Raw genomic sequence first — 5928 nt, 5'->3', positions numbered from 1 at the left:
TCCGAAAAGGTATGGTGGAATGGCTCTCCCAGATCTTAATAAATATAACCTGGTTTTCCTTTCACGCATTGCAATAGACTGGATCCTTAACAAGGATTATTTTACTAATAATAGCCTGGAGAGAAGCATTATATTTCCTTATAACCCCTCAGCTTTAATTCATTGTCCGACACAATTAATTCCCAAAAACGTGAGGGCTATTCAATCAATATTCACGGTCATACAAGCATGGAAAAAATTAGGTCGCAAGCTGAACATTGATTTAACAATTCCAAGGTTTCAAGGCCTATGTGGAAATCCAGAATTCCAGGAAGGTATTCAAACACAAGTATTTCAAACTTGGCAGAGAAAGGGTCTCCTTTTTATGTCCCAACTTATAGACCAAGGCTCTGCCTCGGTCAAAACCTTCGAAATGTTGAAACAGGAATTTGATATAAGCAACAAAGATTTCTTTGCTTATCTCCAAGCCAGACACTACCTAGCTTCGTTAATACGGAAATTCGGTTGGTCTTGGTCTTGGGGGAAATTAGATAATTGGCCCACCCTGGCTAAAAATGAATTATCTTCTATATCGTGTTGGTATGATCTGCTGATTAGCCAAGATGGAGCACTTAATCTTCAGCAGATAACTCAAAAGTGGAACCTATTAGAACCAGATTTAGTTATCGAGGCAGAACAGGTGGAAAAATCTATAGCCACTGTAGCCCAATCTACACTATCTACAAACTGGAGGGAATCACACATTAAGCTACTTTATAGAACATATTACACCCCGCTTAAAGGGTTTAAATGGCACAATTATAATTTTAATGTTTGTCCTAAGTGTACCTTATGATATGTTCTTGCCCGAGGATTAGGCAATTATGGAAAGAGGTAGAATTTTGGCTAATTAACACATTGAAGCTTCCGACTCTCTCTCTCTCTCACTGGCAGGGGTGGTATTCCTGGTAGAACCCTCAGTAAGCTCGGATCAAAAAAAAATTAGGAATGGGGCAATTCTGGCAACGAGGAATTTAATTTTTGGAAAGTGGAGAGACCCCTCAACGCCTAGTATTCAGGAAATCAAAAACTTCATGAAAAAGCAATGTATTATTGAGCAAATGGATATATCTCTAACTTCGGAAAAGGAGGTAACTTCATTTTTCAAAAAATGGTCGGCCTTCATTAAAATATTTACTCCAGAAGAAATAAATCAATTAATATACCCCTTTAGATACTCTGAAATAGTTATATTAGGACTATGGTAATAGCTAGCTCCTGAATATTTTATATGTCTATTCTAAGTTCTCCCCCTTCCCTCTCTCCTCTCCAAGGGGAAGAAGGGAGCAAAAAAGGAAAAAAAAATCCTCCCCCCCCCCCTTTTTTTCTTCTCTTTTTACTCTCCTTTCCCCCGCACCCCTCCCCTTATTCAGGTCAAAATGGCTCTGTTATGTAGACTCTATCTGTTATCTATTCTGAAGATATAAGTTGCAGAATATTATTGATAAATAATGGAAAAATAAGAGGCTTTGATTATTGTTTTGCTCTGGCATGTCTCTGATAGATTATGAATGATACAGGATTAATGATCGCCAGTTTTTATTGTAATTGCTTTTGGTTTTCCTTTTTTTTATTGTATTTTGTTTGTATTGCCGAGCTAACATTATTACTGTATACAATTGTGCTTTACTTTGCCTCAATAAAAATAATTAAAAAAAAAAAAAAAAAGAGAATGACTGGGGGGGTGGAGCATGGGAGGGACTATATGGACAGCTTTTGCTGTGCTCTTTGCCATTTCCTGTTGGGGAGGAGAATATTCCCACAAGTTATGGATGACGCCGTGGACCGGACACACCAATGTTGGAGAAATGATCTCATCCCCAGTAATATAATTGAGATGTCTAAGACTGATATTTAAGAATATCCTTATCTGACATGATCCTTTGAGTATCAGAAAACCAGGAAATCCAATTGTAGGATAAGTATCAGACAAACGTATTTGCGCTTACATTGACAAGGCATAAACTCTAAAACCAGAGAAATTATTGAGCGCATAAAATCATTTAATCCTGGAGCAAACTCTGTAAAACTCACCTGTACAGTGCAACAGAAGGAGAACAGATTCCTTCAGAGGAAAAGCAGTATTAGGTATTATGCATAATATGATCTATAGAGGAATAGCAAAGATTAACTAGAAGGCACTTAACTAGAGTTAAATAAGTGATCAGTGGATTTCCCCTGAAAATGAACAGCAGTACAATATGCTCCATTAAAATGGACAGTTACAGTTTTTCCATTAAAAAAATACACAAACAGACAAATAAAATACTATAAATATATGTGAAAACAGTAAAAATATTTTGAAACAATGTAACTGGGACATTGTAGAATTAAGTCTAAGACGTATTAGACAGTCAACCTTGGGAAATATGTATTAAAAGAAAACCTCCTTGTGTAATAATACTAAATTATAGCACACTGCATAAAAATCTAGCCCGGCATAATAAATAATAACAATATCTTACCCTGCAGTAATAAGACATTTAAAAAATGGTGGTTGCACTCTAAAACAAAGGAGCAGTTCAGGAATTTAAAAAAAAAAGAGATGGAAATAGCCCAATTATTAACTGTTACTGCTGTGCTAAGTCAGTGCACAAAACATAAAATACACAAAGAGACTCTTTCATTTTGTGGTAGCCACGGCAGGATTTATTTTCAACATTTTTACAGCACCAATTGCAACTATGTTCTTTTCAGAAACAAATATATAACATCAACGTTGCCTCTAATACAAATAAAATTTTATTTCCCATCTAGAAAAAAATCACAATCAAATGAAGTCTCCATAATTCCACGTGGACCTCAACTTTGGTGCTACAAGGTGTGCTAGATATATATCAATGAAAATGTAATTATTAAAAAAAAATTAGAATTGCAAAATATCTTCTACATTTATCAATACTATATGAAAGACATGCATACATCAAAAAATAAAAAGCTATATTACAAATAATAGTAAGTCATTCAAGTAGTATAAAAAGGTTTAAAATTATTATTTGTAAATTTTAACCACAATGTTCTATACCAAAATTTTAACCTTGAAAACCAAAATAATTAAAGCCCTTTAAACTGTAATACAGCCGAATTTAAATCATTCCAAAAATGTGATTTATTACTGTAACAAACTGTGCACAGCTTACCTTGTATTTTATTATAAGAACAATATACAATAATGAGGCCAGGTTAAGCTCCAAATGGGTCCAAACAACAGTGCTTTTAGCCATGAACATAATCAGAAACCTTTCATTGATAAATACATCCACTACACCCTGCCATGCTTGTGCTTTTCCTAAAGATTCATTACCAACCACAAAAGAACTCAACTTACCAGACGCCTGGCAAATTCTTTGTTTTCAGAAAGAAACCCATATCCTGGGTGGACCTAGAAAATAAAAACAGAGGGTATTAGACATTTTCCATTCACAGTTTATGTTATTAACCTTGACAGTACTGAAAAGGATTTAGCCACTTGCTTATTCACTGTGGTTCTCATACACAAATTTCAAACGCTAATATTAAACAACATTTTAATCATAATTATTAAAACAGTCTCCGTGACTGATAAAGGGAATTTTTTTTTCCTATTTGCATAAATACAGGCCAGTAAAAAAAAAAAACTACACCTGTATCTGACAAAAATAGATTGACATTCAATTTAGGCCTATTTAGAATAAATAAAAACAACATATTGTAATTATTGAATGGACCATTTACCTTCTAGCACATCTAATCATATATGCTTAATTAAACATAACACGTCAACAAACGTGCGTGGGGGGGGGGGATAAAAAAAAAATCTTAAAACAAAATGGCCCTGAAAGGGTTAAAACTAATTGGGATTTTCTTTTTCAGAATATTTGGAAATGAACTGAAGCTGCTCCCTGGTGTGATTTCTGAATCCAGCAGCCACCTGCAGGAACTGCCACCAGCTCTGCCAGATGCTATGAAGCCTTTGATTTCCAGTAGAGATTTCGGCCACATTTAACTCATGTGACATGAACCAAACAAGAACAGAATATTTAGTCCCTTTCTGTTATTTTTAATACAAGTTCCGGCTTTCCAGCCTTCTATATTTGAAACAGCTGCAGCAGATAGAACCATTCAGACTCACAGCTTGGGCACCAGTTCTCTTAATGGCTTCCATGATGGCATCCATGTTGAGGTAGCTTTTGCTAGTGGGAGCAGGGCCAACACAGACTGCTTCGTCCGCCATCTTCACATGAACCTAAAGTGACAAAATTCCAGTGTTAACAGATGCTCTCAGCAAAAACAATTACTATGAGTCTATCATTTGGGCAAGAGATCAGCAACTCTGATTATGTCAAGGATAAAGAATGCACATTTTTCATTTTTAAAATGTGTGATGGAAGCAAAAGTTGAAAATTGTTTAGATAATATAATTACACATTAAAATTGTTTATTACCGTTAAATATTCTAAGATGGTTTTCTAAAGCTAAAAACACAAAAACAATGTTTTTAAAAAAAAGTTTGAAATCATTTGTAGCATTGATACCATGCTGCAATAAAGAGATAAAGAAATGTTATGTTAAGGTGTTATGTGATGTTACAGAAGCGCAACACTATACTGAAAGCACCATTCTTAATACTGTACAGTTGTTTGTATTTATTCCTTAAAATACACAGAGCCATGTCTCACCATCAAGCTAGCATCTGTGAAGTTTGTAAAACAAGATTTTATTTAATGTTTATTAAAGAGATTGTTATTATTCTAATTTATTTGTAGAGCGCCAACAGATTTTGCAGCATGATTGCAATCTGTTGTAACAAACATAGTACAACAGAATCAATCTTATATAATTCATTTAACTAAGTACTGTATATACATAATTGAATAAAGAAGAATTCCATAATTATAACTGTGAGCTAAATAGTGATAAACTAGAGAGAGAAGGAAAAAATTGTCACAAAAAGACACAAAAATTGTCACAAATATTTTTTCCCACAAAAGAGAATGAGAAATAACATTCTTGTAAACACAACTGAAACTCAAAGTTTTGACAAACAAATTTGTATGTATTTCAGCTATTTATACCAATACAGCATTTTGATGTCAAAAGATATATGTAGTCTATTACTTGTTTTCAGAGGCTTTACATACAAAGTATAAATAGATAAAGAACACTGAAACCACTATAATGACAGACTAAATATTCTTTCAAGGTTATCAGTTATATTGTATGTGCTTTGCATAATCCATTAATAAGGATTATATCTAGGGTTGCACCGATACCATTTTTTTATGACGAGTACAAGTACCGATACTTGTTTTCAAATACTCGCCGATACCAATTACCGATACTTTTTTTTTAAATGTCATTTACCAAGCACAATACAGACTAATTATTTAAGATTCTTTCTTTATAATTATAAAGGACTGTAATTCAAAAGACATTATGAAATAATAACAGTTTTATTTGTCAAAAGTTTACTGAACATGTTCATAAATAAAAAATATTACAATAAAATATTACATTTAAAGGGGTGATACAATTGGGTTGTAGGGCTGTTATATAACATCAATCTGACATTTGTATGGAGGTTCGACTCTAAGTTGAACAGTCTTTCACTTTCCACACTACTGCATGGGGCAGAAAGATATTTTTGGGCCATTTTAGCCAGACTTGGAAATCTGTTTATTAACTGCCCAGTACTTCAGGGGTTTGTCTGAACGAGGTACAGTGATCTCTACTACAATAATACAAATAACAGCAATTTGTATTGGCAGAACAGTAGTAAACAATTTTTGGTTTAGTCTCCACTCCAGTTTAAAATGAAATGGGAACATGCAGTTTGAAAAAATGCCACAAGGTAGCATATGGGTAGGAAGTGGAGGTATCGGTTTAAGTATCGGTGCATTTGCACGAGTA

At 33.9% G+C, this 5928-nt stretch overlaps 1 long non-coding RNA gene across 1 annotated transcript; it reads right to left on the bottom strand.

Moving 5' to 3' along the window:
- Nucleotides 1-2762: 2762 nt before the first annotated feature.
- On the bottom strand, nt 2763-4264 carry LOC128644038 (uncharacterized). Its single transcript, XR_008399912.1, has 3 exons — nt 4151-4264; nt 3368-3421; nt 2763-2865 (listed from the first exon to the last, which is right to left on the bottom strand). It is a non-coding gene; the product is annotated as an uncharacterized LOC128644038 (long non-coding RNA).
- Between the last annotated feature and the right edge of the window lie 1664 nt (nt 4265-5928).

This window comes from Bombina bombina, unplaced genomic scaffold (genome assembly GCF_027579735.1).
Source record: "Bombina bombina isolate aBomBom1 unplaced genomic scaffold, aBomBom1.pri scaffold_2051, whole genome shotgun sequence".
NCBI lineage: Eukaryota > Metazoa > Chordata > Amphibia > Anura > Bombinatoridae > Bombina > Bombina bombina.
Note: the sequence above shows the minus strand (reverse complement) of the source record. Positions and strands in the feature narration are given on the sequence as shown.